Here is a 16,414-nt window from a genome sequence, read left to right on the forward strand (position 1 = left end):
TCATACTTCTGAAGGTTTGAGGGTGCTGCCTGTTCCATACTCTCCCTACTCCTCATCTAGCCTTTTAGGGGTACAAACAATAGTAATTGGGGCCTAGTGTGGTTGTGTACGTGCGAGATACATACACTTTTTTTGATCATATTTCCTATTCCGCTATTCAATAAAAACCTTTGAGGATCAATTGAATTGCGGGATAGTCTGTGTCGGTACGTGTGAGAGAGATCCACCTTTCCAAGTTGTTGGGGTTCATCTCATACTTCTGAAGGTTTGAGGGTGCTGCCTGTTCCATACTCCCCCTACTCCTCATCTAGCCTTTTAGGGGTACAAACAATAGTAATTGGGGCCTAGTGTGGTTGTGTACGTGCGAGATACATACACTTTTTTTGATCATATTTCCTATTCCGCTATTCAATAAAAACCTTTGAGGATCAATTGAATTGCGGGATAGTCTGTGTCGGTACGTGTGAGAGAGATCCACCTTTCCAAGTTGTTGGGGTTCATCTCATACTTCTGAAGGTTTGAGGGTGCTGCCTGTTCCATACTCCCCCTACTCCTCATCTAGCCTTTTAGGGGTACAAACAATAGTAATTGGGGCCTAGTGTGGTTGTGTACGTGTGATATACATACACTTTTTTTGGATCATATTTTCTATTCCGCTATTCAATAAAAACCTTTCTAGGGCAAGATCTTAAATTACAGAAATATGAGGAGACCGTCAAATAAGGGCCGTGGCCTGGGTCGTGGTGCTGCTGGTAGAGCTCCTGTAGCAAGGAGAGGACATGGTCGATCTGTGCCAGCTACACGCACAAGTGAAACACCTTCCTCAAGTGTGAGTAGGCGACAGAACCTGCATCAGTATTTGGTAGGGCATCAAACGCCCCTAGAAGTGATGAGGCCAGAACAAGTTGAGGCGATAGTAGATTGGTTTGCTGCTGACAGTGCCTCCAGTTCCTTCACATTGTCTCCCACCCAGTCTACTGCAGAAAGGTCAGAGTTGGCACCTGCAGCCAATGTCCAACCGTCTTTCACCTCACCCCCTTGCAAATCAGGCCAGCAGTCTGAGCCCCAAGCCATACAGCAGTCTCTTATTCTTTTTGAGGACTCTGTCAGCAGGGTTTCCCAGGGCCATCCACCTAGCCCTGCCCCAGAAGTGGAAGAGATTGAGTGCAGCGATGCCCAACCACTTATTTCTCAAGATGAGTACATGCAAGGATCATCGCAGCACGTCTCCGATGATGACGAAACGCAGGTGCCAACTGCTGCGGCGTTTAGCATTGTGGAGACCGACAAGGAGGGCAGGGGTGAAGACTGGGTGGAAGATGATGTGGAGGACGATGAGGTCCTCGACCCCACATGGAATGAACGTCATGCAGGTGACCTGAGTAGTTTGGAGGAAGAGGCGGTGGTCGCACAGAGCCACCAGCACAGCAGAAGAGGGAGCAGGGTGCAGAAGCGGAGCGGCCGTGCCCTAGACACTACGCCCGCTACTGCCCAACGCAGCAAGGGAACGAGCGCACCAAAGTCAGCTCAAAGGAGTTCTCTAGCGTGGAAGTTCTTTAGAAAATGTGCTGATGACAGGACACGAGTGGTTTGCACCCTGTGCAATCAGAGCTTGAAGCGAGGCATGAACCTTCTCAACCTGAGCACAACCTGCATGATCAGGCATCTAAGTGCAAAGCACGAGCTGCAGTGGAGTACACACCTTCAAAACCAAGAAACGTCTCTGGCTCATCCTGCTTCCTCTTCTGCTGCAGTCTCGGCCGCTCCAGCCACATCTGTAGTGATACCGGCACCTGCCACCCCGCAAACAGACGATCTGTCAGCAACACCACCACCTGGGTCACCAACAACCATCTCCACAATGTCCCGTGGAAGCGTTCAGCTTTCCATCTCCCAAACACTTGAGAGGAAGAGGAAGTACCCCCCTACCCACCCGCGATCCCTGGCCCTGAATGCCAGCATTTCAAAATTATTGGCCTTTGAAATGCTGTCATTCCGTCTGGTGGAGACGCACAGTTTTAAAAACCTTATGTCGGTGGCTGTCCCACAGTACGTCGTGCCCAGCCGCCACTACTTTTCCAGGCAAGCCATCCCTTCCCTGCACAACCAAGTGGGGGAAAATATCAGGTGTGCACTGCGCAACGCCATCTGTGCCAAGGTCCACCTAACTACGGATACGTGGACCAGTAAGCACGGTCAGGGGCGTTATATCTCCCTAACGGCACACTGGGTAAATGCAGTGGCGGATGGGCCTGAGGCGGATAGCAATTTGGCGCATGTCCTTCCACCACCGAGGATTGCAGGGCGCTTCAGTTTGCCTCCTGTTCGTAACTCCTCCTACTCCGCTTCCTCATCCTCTACCGCCTCCTCATCCGGACAGCGTAACACCTTCACCACCAACTTCAGCACGGCCAGGGGTAAACGACAGCAGGCAGTTTTACAACTTGCCTGTTTGGGGGACAAACCACACACCGCGCAGGAGTTGTGGAGGAGCATGGAACAGCAGACAAATGAGTGGTTGCTGCCAGCGAGCCTCAAGCCCGGCCTGGTGGTGTGTGATAACGGGCGAAATCTCATAGCAGCTCTGGGCCTAGCCGGTTTGACGCACATCCCTTGCCTGGCGCATGTGCTGAATTTGGTGGTGCAGAGGTTCCTTAAAAACTACCCCGATATGTCAGAGCTGCTGCAGAAAGTGCGGGCCGTTTGTGCGCACTTTCGGCGTTCTCACCCTGCTGCTGCTCGCCTGGCAGCGCTGCAGCGTAACTTCGGCCTTCCCGCTCACCGCCTCATATGTGACGTGCCCACAAGGTGGAACTCCACCTTGCACATGCTGGAAAGACTGTGCGAGCAGCAGCAGGCCATAGTGGAGTTTCAGCTGCAGCACGCACGCGTGAGTCGCTCTGCGGAACAGCACCACTTCACCACCAATAACTGGGCCTCCATGCGAGACCTGTGTGCCTTGTTGCGCTGTTTTGAGTACTCCACCAACATGGCCAGTGGCAATGACGCCGTTCTCAGCTTAACTATCCCACTTCTATGCCTCCTTGAAAAAACAATTCGGGCGATGATGGAAGAGGATGTGGCACAGGATGAGGAGGAGGAGGAGGATGAAGAGGTAACATTTCCAAGGCTTTCAGGGCAGTCATTCGCAAGGGGCTCCGAGGGTGGGTTCCTGCACACGCAAACGCCAGGGACGCAATTGTCCAGCAGGGGCACAGTTCTGGAGGATGAGGAGGATGAGGAGGAGGAGGAGCTGGAGGAGGAGATGGAACCATGTTCACAGCAGGGTGGCACCCAGGCCAGCTCATGGCCATCACTGGTGCGTGGCTGGGGGGATACAGAGGACACGGACGATACACCTCCCACAGAGGACAGCCTTTCGTTGCCTCTGGGCAGCCTGGCACACATGAGCGATTACATGCTGCAGTGTCTCCACAACGACCGCCGAGTTGCCCACATTCTAACTTGTGCTGATTACTGGGTGGCCACGCTGCTGGATCCCCGTTACAAGGACAACGTACCGTCCTTAATTCACTCACTGGAGCGCGATCGCAAGATGCGCGAGTACAAGCGCACGCTGGTAGACGCCATGCTGCTGGCATTCCCATCTGACAGCGGGGCCACAGTGGAAGCACAAGGCAGAGGAGGAGGAGGAGGAGGAGGTCGCCAACGCAACCAGGGCACCGCCAGCACCTCAGAAGGCAGGGTTAGCATGGCCGAAATGTGGAAAAGCTTTGTCAGCACGCCACAACAAACAGCAGCACCAGCAGCTCAGATGGAACGTCTTAGCAGGAGGCAGCATTTTACCAACATGGTGGAGCAGTATGTGTGCACACGCCTACATGTAGTGAATGACGGGTCTGCCCCCTTCAACTTCTGGGTCTCCAAATTGGGCACATGGCTTGAGCTTGCCCTTTACGCCTTGGAGGTGCTGGCGTGCCCTGCAGCCAGTGTATTATCTGAACGGGTATTTAGCACGGCTGGGGGCGTTATAACAGACAAGCGCAGCCGCCTGTCCAGAGACAATGTGGACAAGCTCACGTTCATTAAAATGAACCAGGCATGGATCCCACGGGACTTTTCCGTACCTTATGCAGAATAGCAATGGATACCGACCTTACCCACCCATTGTTCCATTTTTGCTCTTTCTCACTCTTTTGGGGTGTACCCTCATTTAAAATTTTTGAAAAGAAGCAGTGTTGGCTACCTCGTCCTCCTCCTCAGGGCCAGATTAATGTAGGGGCTATTGGAGCTGCAGCTCCAGGCCCCTACCTTTTATATAGGCCCCGGGTTGGCCATATTCACTGTTACCGCTCTTCTGTCACTTGTAAACACAGAAGTCTGGCTTCTATGCTCGCTTCCCCAGGCAGCACCCTCAGAACCTCCCCACACAGCGTGAAGGCCGGACAAGGAGGGACAGTTGGCGATGCATGGATGTGTTTATGGGCTTCAGAGACAGCATCCCATGTTGAATTAGGCATGCATGGCTGCACCCTTCCTCCTCTGGGTGCATGGCAAGGCACGGCCCTTAAGGCCCTTCAAAATCCTCAGCACCAAGCCCATGATGCTGTTAATCCGGCCCTGGTCCTCCTCCACCGCCGCTTCCACCTACACCGCCCATAGGTGTGCGCAGCCTATTGCATTAAGGTGTGCACCCCAAAGTTGAAATACACATGCATGTGTTTGCCAGCAGGGAGAGTAATGTATCGGGGCCATGTACCTGTAGGCAAGGAGAAATAGAGCAGAGCAGGTCCCAGGGAGATCTTTCCCATCTCCTCACTGGCAATGCTATGTGCCCTAGGTGATTAGGGTGTGCCCAGGCACACCCAGCACACCCTGTGCGCACGCCTATGTCACCGCCACATCCACCACCACCTCAACCTCCCTCCTACTCCATATGGGCCTCGTCCTTCAGAGATGAAGAAGAACATTGTTTTATTTTTCTGTTTTTTTTTTGTTGTTTTAAGTTATTTCCCTATCCACATTTGTTTGCAGAGCACTTGCCATGCTCTTAATTACGTTTTGCTGCCATTTGCAGCACTCTAGCCCTTTCCTTTGGTGTTTTAGAGCCATTTTAGTGCCTTAAAGTTCGGGTCCCCATTGACTTCAATGGGGTTCGGTGTCCGGGAAAAGTTCGGTAAAAGTCCGGGACACGGACCCGGACTTTTTTTTAAAGTTCGGCCGAACCCGTCGAACACGGACATCTAGGTGTTCGCTCAACCCTACTGATAAGCTGTTGGTTTTTGTGGCCCTGTTAGCTTTTCACTGGTTGTGTTACCTACCTACTGCTTTTGGATGTCCCTATGTACCCAAATGTGCATTCTGTGTCCTGTAATGCACAATTACATTTTTTTTACTTGAATATATGTACGGAGGTTGACCACACTGCAATAGATAGAAGGTCCAATAAAGTTTATTGCAAATAATCCATAATCCAAAACATCACAGCTCAAAATAGGCAGGGAGCATAGATGGTAACGCATTTCTTGCATGAAACGCGTTAACATATATGATCCCTGCCTGTTTTGAGCTGTGATGTTTTGGATTATGGATTATTTGCAATAAACTTTATTGCACTTTACATTTATTGTAGTGCAGTCAATGCACCTTTTGGTATGGATTGGGGGCTCATGTACTGAGTAGGCAGAGCATAAGCGCTGTTTGCATATTACTATACATTAAGGGTTTTTGACTTGCCAAAAAAATCCTATTCTTAGAGAACACAACAAGACACAGGCCCCTCTCCTCTGTATTGTTATGATCCACTCCTATTATTGCTTGCTACAAAACATAGGCAGGCTTGGAATGGGTAGGGGTTATACCAGGCAGTCTCTACAGCACTTGTTTGCCAATCTCCTATCCTGTGTTCCATAATATACTTCACAAGGGTTTTTTTGTATGTGTGTTGGTGAATCGTGTAAATGCAAGCCTTAAAGTGATTTTAAAGCCTCGTTCTTTTTCTATTAAAATAACAAACATGATATACTGTACTTACCTCCTCTGTGAAGTGATTTTGCACAGGGAATCCCAGATCCTCCTCTTCTCGGGTTCCTGACTGGAGCTCCTGGCCCCTCCCTCCTGTTGAGTGTCCCCACAGCAAGCAGCTTGCTATGGGGGCACCTGAGCTGAGCTACAGCTCCATGTATCCATTCAGACACAGAACTGCCATTCAGCCCATCCCTTCTCTTTCCCGATTGGCTAACTGAGTTTGATTGACAGCAGCAGTCGCCAATGGCACTGTTGCTGTGTCTTAGCCAATCCGGAGAGAGAGTCCCAGATGGCTAAGTCACTTGTGGACATCGATCGATAGAGAGGGGGCTCAGGTAAGTATTAGGGGGGCTGGGGGAGCTGCTGCACACAGAAGGCTTTTTAAGATAAAGATGCATTAAGATAAAAAACCTTCTGACTTTCCAACCCCTTTAACAGTAAACTATGTCACTTTTGCAACCCATCTCTCATAGATTTAGCTTGATCTTTGCAACCATTATTTATAGTTAAATATTTTCTATATATACTGTATAGGGATCAAGTGCCCAAGGTCAGTGATGCCAACATCACAGGTTACTGCTATGTAGGGGTCCCTGCAAATCAGTGGGTTGTGCTGCCCCGTTGCTTTGCAAGAATACCCACATAGTGCTAATAAGCCTGCCCACCTTCAGGGGTTATATGCAGGTTGGCTCTATACACTCTTTTCTGGCTCTGATGTGTCACATAAAAAGGTCTTCGAGCACTGGGATGGGGGGTTGTGGGAGCACTTGCCCTGACTCCACACCAGGGGTTACTGTGCTTCAGAGGTTTTGTATGAGAACTCCTTACTGGAATGGGAGGGGGTAGGTTTTTTGCTTGGAGGAGAAAGGATGGAATGCTGCTGTATAACATTCACCTGTCTTGAATTGGGTGGTCAATGGATGGGACCAAGTTATACACTGGAAATGACATAGAGCTGTTACATATGCATTCACAGTGCTTGCTCATTTCCTTTGTGGGACTACATTAACATTCTTGCATAGCATGTATCCATACAAATAAAGCGCACTATGTTGAAATGGATCTGCAGAACTTTTAATTTCCATTCTTGGCGTTCTATACGCCATTTATGCTACAATACTCACTGATTTACCTTTGCTATTCAGCCTGATGAAGGAGCCTTGTGCTTTAAATATTTTCAATGAATTTAATTCAAAGAATTACTCTAAGCTACTTGAGTTATTTGACTCAGTAAGGTATTGCATTTGGTATCTTCAGTTACTTCAGTTTTTTCTTATTACAAAAAAAAAAAAAGAAAAAAGCACCCAGCAGTTTCATTGTGCTTTCTGTATACAAATTCTGTACTCATTTATTCTCAGGCAGACTGAAGAACTGTAAAAAAAATAAGCCAAAAGCATGCAATATCATACTTAGAAACTGCTACAAAAGTTTATCTTATAGAGCCAGTGTGGGGGTCTATGGTTTTTTCTGACCTGATAAATTTGTCAGAGTTTATTATAGGCAATGAAGATTGCCTCTGGTTCTCTCCTGTTTTATCAATAAAATATCTGTTATGAAGCGTGGTTGCTTCCTAAGGAAAGGTCCTTGACATTTATAACTGTGAGGGTTAGCAAATCCTTGGCTCCAGACCCTCCTGCTGGTCACATGATATGCACTCAGCACACACAAGATGTTTAACTTACACCGGAGATGCTGTTTCATGTTCCTGTTATTAAAGGCAAATACTGAAGGAGCCTTGACAAGTAAATTTGATGATTTCAACAATGTGCCAGTTCCCACATAGCTGGCTAAAATAAGCATGTGCTAGCAATGTAACCTGGTATTCGCACAATGATTCCTGGAAGGTGAAGGCTATATGCAAGGTGCTTTACTAAGCTAAAATGAGCCAGTGAGCAATTAAAATGGGACCAGTTATAAATGGAGCACCAAAGTGAAGTTGCTGCTGCTAGTGAAACATTCTAATTAACATTTCCAAAAAAGAAAGGTGAAGCCAAGCTGGTTGCTAATGGCACTAACTATAATCTTATTGCCATTTGCTTTTCTTAGATTTTAATGATTAAGCCTCAGCATGGTAAAATGCTGTATAATCCTATGGACTGTTGAAAATCTGAAAACTACACAACAATACTCAAAAATTGATTGTTGATGGTGTTCATGCCCACTGATAGATATACACTATATTACCAAAAGTTTTGGGATGTCTGCCTTTACACACACATGAACTATAAAACCCTACGAACTAAGAATTCCCATTCTTAGTCCGTAGGGTTTAAAATTTAGTTGGCCCACCCTTTACAAGCTATAACAGCTTCAACTCTTCTAGGATGGCTGTCCACAAGGTTTAGGAGTGTGTCTATGGGAATGTTTGCCCATTCCTCCAGAAGCACATTTATGAGGTTAGGCACTGATGTTAAAGGAGAAGGCCTGGCTCGCAGTCTTCACTCTAATTCATCCCAAAGGTGTTCTATCGGGTTGAGGTCAGGACTCTGTGCAGGCTAGTCAAATTCCTCCACCCCAAAGTCACTCATCCATGTCTTTATGGACCTTGCTTTGTGCACTGGTGTGCAGTTATGTTAAAACAGGAAGGGGTCATCCCCAAACTGTTCGTAAAAATCTGGGAGCATGAAATTGTTCAAAATGTCTTTGTATGCTGACTCCTTAAGAGTTCCCGTCACTGGAAATAGGGGCCTAGCCCAACCCCTGAAAAACATCTCCACACCATAATCCCCCCTCCACCAAATCATTTGGACCAGTGCACAAAGCAAGCTCCATTAAGACATGGATGAGCGAGTTTAGGGTGGAGGAACTTCTCTGACCTGCACAGATTACTGACCTCAACCCGATAGAACACCCTTGAGATGAATTAGAGAGGAGACTGCAAGACAGTTTGGTGCTGTCTCACCTGAAGCTGCAGCTTTTTAGTAATTTACATTGTTAGTGTGGTTAACCATATTTACTCATTATGGGGTATTGTTTGTAGAATTTTGAGAAAAATTGTGAAATTAATCCATTTTGGAATAAGGCCGTAACATAACGTAAATGTGGAAAAAGTGAAGCGCTATGTGTACTTTCCAGATGCACTGTAAGAGGCACTAGCATATATAAAATACAAGAGTATAAAAAAATCACCAGTATATGCATATGTTACAAGGTTATATGCACCAAGCAGTAAAGCCAATATTTGTAGAGAAATGACATCGGATGGAGCCAGAGCACCTCGGCACAGACGGTCTGCACTTTCCGCACTTTCCGCACTTTCCGCACTTTCCGCACTTTCCGCAGCTCTGACATATCGGGGTAATTTCTAAGGAACCTCTGCACCACCAAATTCAGCACATGCGCCAGGCAAGGGATGTGTGTCAAACCAGCTAGGCTGCTATGAGATTTCGCCCGTTATTGCACACCACCAGGCCGGGCTTGAGGCTCACTGGCAGCAACCACTTATTGGTCTGCAGTTCAATGCCCCTCCACAACTCCTGCGCGGTGTGTGGTTTTTCACCCAAACTGGACATGTATTAAAACTGCCTGCTGTTCGTTTACCCCTGGCTGTGCTGAAGTTGGTGGTGAAGGTGTTACGCTGACCGAAAGAGGAGGCGGTAGAGGATGAGGAAGCGGAGTAGGAGGAGTTAGAAACAGAAGGCAAACTGAAGCGCCCTGCAATCCTCGGTGGTGAAAGGACATGCGCCAAACTGCTATCCGCCTCAGGTCCAGCCGCCACTGCATTTACCCAGTGTGCTGTTAGGGAGATATAACGTCCCTGACCGTGCTTACTGGTCCACGTATCCGTAGTTAGGTGGACCTTGCCACAGATGGTGTTGCGCAGTGTACACCTGATTTTGTCACCCACTTGGTTGTGCAGGGAAGGGATGGCTTGCCTGGAAAAGTAGTGGCGGCGGGGCACGACGTACTGTGGGACAGTCACCGCCATAAGGCTTTTACAACTCTGCGTCTTCACCAGCCAAGATGACAGCATTTCAAAGGCCAGGAACTTTGAAATGCTGGCATTCAGGGCCAGGGATTGCGGGTGGGTAGGGGGGTACTTCCTCTTCCGTTCCAGTGTTTGGGAGATAGAAAGCTGAACGCTTCCACGGGACATTGTGGAGATGGTTGTTGGTGACCCAGGTGGTGGTGTTGCTGGTGGATCCTCTGTTTGCGGGGTGGCAGGTGCCACTGTCACTACAGAGGTGGTTGAAGAGGCCGAGAATGCAGATTCAGGAGGAACCAGAGACCTTTCTTGGTTTTTGAGGTGTGCACTCCACTGCAGCTCGTGCTTTGCACTTAGATGCCTGGTCATGCAGGTTGTGCTCAGGTTGAGAACGTTTATGCCTCTTTTCAGGCTCTGATTGCACAGCGTGCAAACCACTCGTGTCCTGTCATCATCACATTGTCTGAAGAACTGCCACGCTAGGGAACTCCTGTGAGCTGGCTTTGGTGTGCCCAGTCCCTTGCTGCATTGGGTAGTAGCATGCGTAGTGTCTATGGCACGGCCGCTCCGCTTTTGCACCCTGCTCCCTCTTCTGCTGTGCTGGTGGCTCTGTGCGACCACGGCCTCTTCCTCCAAACCACTCAGGTCACCTACATGACGTTCATTCCATGTGGGATCGAGGACCTCATCGTCCTCCACATCGTCTTCCACCCAGTCTTCACCCCTGCCCTCCTTGTCGGTCTCCACAATTCGGAATTCCGCAGCAGTTGGCACCTGTGTTTCGTCATGCTGCGATGGTCCTCCCATGTACTCATCTGGAGACATAAGTGGTTGTGCATCGGTGCACTCAATCTCTTCCACTTCTGGGGCAGGGCTAGGTGGATGGCCCTGGGAAACCATGCTAACAGAGTCATCAAAAAGAAGAAGAGACTGCTGCATGACTTGGGGCTCAGACTGCTTGGCTGATTTGCAAGGGGGTGCGGTGAAAGATCGATGGACATCAGCTGCAGGTGCCAACTCTGACCTTTCAGCAGAAGACTGGGTGGGAGACAATGTGAAGGAACTGGAGGCACTGTCAGTAACCCAATCTACTATCGCCTATACTTGTTCTGGCCTCAACATTTGTAGAGGCACATTAGGCCCTGCAAATAATACCAGCTGAGGAATGTGTTTCACCTGTGCGTGTAGCTGACACAGATCGACCATGTACTCTCCTTGCAACAGGAGCTCCACCAGCAACACCACGACCCAGGCCACATCCTTTATTTGACCTTCTCCTCATATTTATCGAAATGGGTTTTTATGGATAAGCGGAATACAACAGTATGCAATGGGTGTATCTCACTGTAAGATATGCATACAGGGCCGCAATCAACTTTTTTTGCCCCTAAATGTTTTTTTTTATTGCAATGCGCAATACAACAGTATGCAGTGGGTGTATCTCACAGTAACATATGCAGACAGGGCCGCAATCAACTTTTTTTGCCCCTAAATGTTTTTTTTTATTTCAATGCGCAATACAACAGTATGCAATGGGTGTATCTCACTGTAACATATGCAGACAGGGCCGCAATCAACTTTTTGTTGACCCTAAATGGGTTTTTTATTGCAAAGCGCAATACAACAGTATGCAATGGGTGTATGTCACTGTAACATATGCAGACAGGGCCGCAATAAACTTTTTTTGCCCCTAAATGTTTTTTTTTTATTGCAATGCGCAATACAACGGTATGCAATGGGTGTATCTCACTGTAACATATGCAGACAGGGCCACAATCAACTTTTTTTGACCCTAAATGCTTTTTTTTATTGCAATGCGCAAAACAACAGTATGCAATGGGTGTATGTCACTGTAACATATGCAGACAGGACCGCAATCAACTTTTTTTGCCCCTAAATGTTTTTTTATTGCAATGCGCAATACAACAGTATGCAATGGGTGTATCTCACTGTAACATATGCAGACAGGGCCGCAATCAACTTTTTTTACCCCTAAATGTTTTTTTTTTATTGCAACGCACAATACAACAGTATGCAATGGGTGTATGTCACTGTAACATATGCAGACAGGGCCGCAATCAACTTTTTTTGCCCCTAAATGTTTTTTTTCATTGTAATGCGCAATACAACAGTATGCAATGGGTGTATCTCACTAAAACATATGCAGACAGGGCCGCAATCAACTTTTTTTGCCCCTAAATGTTTTTTTTTTATTTCAATGCGCAATACAACAGTATGCAATGGGTGTATCTCACTGTAACATATGCAGACAGGGCCGCAATCAACTTTTTGTTGACCCTAAATGGGTTTTTTATTGCAATGCGCAAAACAACAGTATGCAATGGGTGTATGTCACTGTAACATATGCAGACAGGGCCGCAATCAACTTTTTTTGCCCCTAAATGTTTTTTTTATTGCAATGCGCAATACAACAGTATGCAATGGGTGTATCTCACTGTAACATATGCAGACAGGGCCGCAATCAACTTTTTTTGCCCCTAAATGTTTTTTTTTTATTGCAATGCGCAAAACAACAGTATGCAATTGGTGTATGTCACTGTAACATATGCAGACAGGGCCGCAATCAAATTTTTTTGCCCCTAAATGTTTTTTTGTTTATTGCAATGCACAATACAACAGTATGCAATGGGTGTATCTCACTGTAACATATGCAGACAGGGCCGCAATCAACTTTTTTTACCCCTAAATGTTTTTTTTTATTGCAATGCGCAATACAACAGTATGCAATGGGTGTATGTCACTGTAACATATGCAGACAGGGCCGCAATTAACTTTTTGTTGACCCTAAATGGGTTTTTTATTGCAAAGCGCAATACAACAGTATGCAATGGGTGTATATCGCTGTAGCATATGCAGACAGGGCCGCAATAAACTTTTATTGCCCCTAAATGTTTTTTTTATTGCAATGCGCAATACAACGGTATGCAATGGGTGTATCTCACTGTAACATATGCAGACAGGGCCACAATCAACTTTTTTTGACCCTAAATGCTTTTTTTTATTGCAATGCGCAAAACAACAGTATGCAATGGGTGTATGTCACTGTAACATATGCAGACAGGGCCGCAATCAACTTTTTTTGCCCTTAAATGTTTTTTTTATTGCAATGCGCAATACAACAGTATGCAATGGGTGTATCTCACTGTAACATATGCAGACAGGGCCGCAATCAACTTTTTTTACCCCTAAATGTTTTTTTTTTTTATTGCAATGCGCAATACAACAGTATGCAATGGGTGTATGTCACTGTAACATATGCAGACAGGGCCGCAATCAACTTTTTTTGCCCCTAAATGTTTTTTTTTATTGCAACGCACAATACAACAGTATGCAATGGGTGTATGTCACTGTAACATATGCAGACAGGGCCGCAATAAACTTTTTGTTGACCCTAAATGGGTTTTTTATTGCAAAGCGCAATACAACAGTATGCAATGGGTGTATGTCACTGTAACATATGCAGACAGGGCCGCAATAAACTTTTTTTGCCCCTAAATGTTTTTTTTTATTGCAATGCGCAATACAACGGTATGCAATGGGTGTATCTCACTGTAACATATGCAGAATGGGCCACAATCAACTTTTTTTGACCCTAAATGCTTTTTTTTTATTGCAATACGCAAAACAACAGAATGCAATGGGTGTATGTCACTGTAACATATGCAGACAGGGCCGCAATCAACTTTTTTTGCCCCTAAATGTTTTTTTTTATTGCAATGCGCAATACAACAGTATGCAATGGGTGTATCTCACTGTAACATATGCAGACAGGGCCGCAATCAACTTTTTTTACCCCTAAATGTTTTTTTTTTATTGCAATGCGCAATACAACAGTATGCAATGGGTGTATGTCACTGTAACATATGCAGACAGGGCCGCAATCAACTTTTTTTGCCCCTAAATGTTTTTTTTTTTATTGCAACGCACAATACAACAGTATGCAATGGGTGTATGTCACTGTAACATATGCAGACAGGGCCGCAATAAACTTTTTTTGCCCCTAAATGTTTTTTTTTATTGCAATGCGCAATACAACGGTATGCAATGGGTGTATCTCACTGTAACATATGCAGAATGGGCCACAATCAACTTTTTTTGACCCTAAATGCTTTTTTTTATTGCAATACGCAAAACAACAGAATGCAATGGGTGTATGTCACTGTAACATATGCAGACAGGGCCGCAATCAACTTTTTTTGCCCCTAAATGTTTTTTTTTATTGCAATGCGCAATACAACAGTATGCAATGGGTGTATCTCACTGTAACATATGCAGACAGGGCCGCAATCAACTTTTTTTACCCCTAAATGTTTTTTTTTTATTGCAATGCGCAATACAACAGTATGCAATGGGTGTATGTCACTGTAACATATGCAGACAGGGCCGCAATCAACTTTTTTTGCCCCTAAATGTTTTTTTTTTTATTGCAACGCACAATACAACAGTATGCAATGGGTGTATGTCACTGTAACATATGCAGACAGGGCCGCAATAAACTTTTTTGCCCCTAAATGTTTTTTTTTTATTGCAATGCGCAATACAACAGTATGCAATGAGTGTATCTCACTGTAACATATGCAGACAGGGCCGCAATCAACTTTTTTTGCCCCTAAATGTTTTTTTTCATTGTAATGCGCAATACAACAGTATGCAATGGGTGTATCTCACTGTAACATATACAGACAGGGTCGCAATCAACTTTTTTTGCCCCTAAATGTTTTTTTTTTATTTCAATGCGCAATACAACAGTATGCAATGGGTGTATCTCACTGTAACATATGCAGACAGGGCCGCAATCAACTTTTTGTTGACCCTAAATGGGTTTTTTATTGCAATGCGCAAAACAACAGTATGCAATGGGTGTATGTCACTGTAACATATGCAGACAGGGCCGCAATCAACTTTTTTTGCCCCTAAATGTTTTTTTTATTGCAATGCGCAATACAACAGTATGCAATGGGTGTATCTCACTGTAACATATGCAGACAGGGCCGCAATCAACTTTTTTTGCCCCTAAATGTTTTTTTTATTGCAATGCGCAAAACAACAGTATGCAATTGGTGTATGTCACTGTAACATATGCAGACAGGGCCGCAATCAAATTTTTTTGCCCCTAAATGTTTTTTTGTTTATTGCAATGCGCAATACAACAGTATGCAATGGGTGTATCTCACTGTAACATATGCAGACAGGGCCGCAATCAACTTTTTTTTACCCCTAAATGTTTTTTTTTATTGCAATGCGCAATACAACAGTATGCAATGGGTGTATGTCACTGTAACATATGCAGACAGGGCCGCAATTAACTTTTTGTTGACCCTAAATGGGTTTTTTATTGCAAAGCGCAATACAACAGTATGCAATTGGTGTATATCACTGTAACATATGTAGACAGGGCCGCAATAAACTTTTATTGCCCCTAAATGTTTTTTTTTATTGCAATGCGCAATACAACGGTATGCAATGGGTGTATCTCACTGTAACATATGCAGACAGGGCCACAATCAACTTTTTTTGACCCTAAATGCTTTTTTTTTATTGCAATGCGCAATACAACAGTATGCAATTGGTGTATGTCACTGTAACATATGCAGACAGGGCCGCAATCAACTTTTTTTGCCCCTAAATGTTTTTTTTCATTGTAATGCACAATACAACAGTATGCAATGGGTGTATCTCACTGTAACATATGCAGACAGGGCCGCAATCAACTTTTTTTGCCCCTAAATGTTTTTTTTTTATTTCAATGCGCAATACAACAGTATGCAATGGGTGTATCTCACTGTAACATATGCAGACAGGGCCGCAATCAACTTTTTGTTGACCCTAAATGGGTTTTTTATTGCAAAGCGCAAAACAACAGTATGCAATGGGTGTATGTCACTGTAACATATGCAGACAGGGCCGCAATCAACTTTTTTTGCCCCTAAATGTTTTTTTTATTGCAATGCGCAATACAACAGTATGCAATGGGTGTATCTCACTGTAACATATGCAGACAGGGCCGCAATCAACTTTTTTTGCCCCTAAATGTTTTTTTTTATTGCAATGCGCAAAACAACAGTATGCAATTGGTGTATGTCACTGTAACATATGCAGACAGGGCCGCAATCAAATTTTTTTGCCCCTAAATGTTTTTTTGTTTATTGCAATGCGCAATACAACAGTATGCAATGGGTGTATTTCACTGTAACATATGCAGACAGGGCCGCAATCAACTTTTTTAACCCCTAAATGTTTTTTTTTATTGCAATGCGCAATACAACAGTATGCAATGGGTGTATGTCACTGTAACATATGCAGACAGGGCCGCAATTAACTTTTTTTCCCCTAAATGGGTTTTTATTGCAAAGCGGAATACAACAACAGTATGCAATGGGTGTATCGCACTGTAACGTATGAATGAAAATCTGATAAATAATTGTACCCTTAATTGGTGCTTGTTGAATAGCAGATTAGAAATGCAGTGTCTGTCTAAAC

Source organism: Pelophylax lessonae (genome assembly GCF_965119305.1).
Source record: "Pelophylax lessonae genome assembly, chromosome: 3".
NCBI lineage: Eukaryota > Metazoa > Chordata > Amphibia > Anura > Ranidae > Pelophylax > Pelophylax lessonae.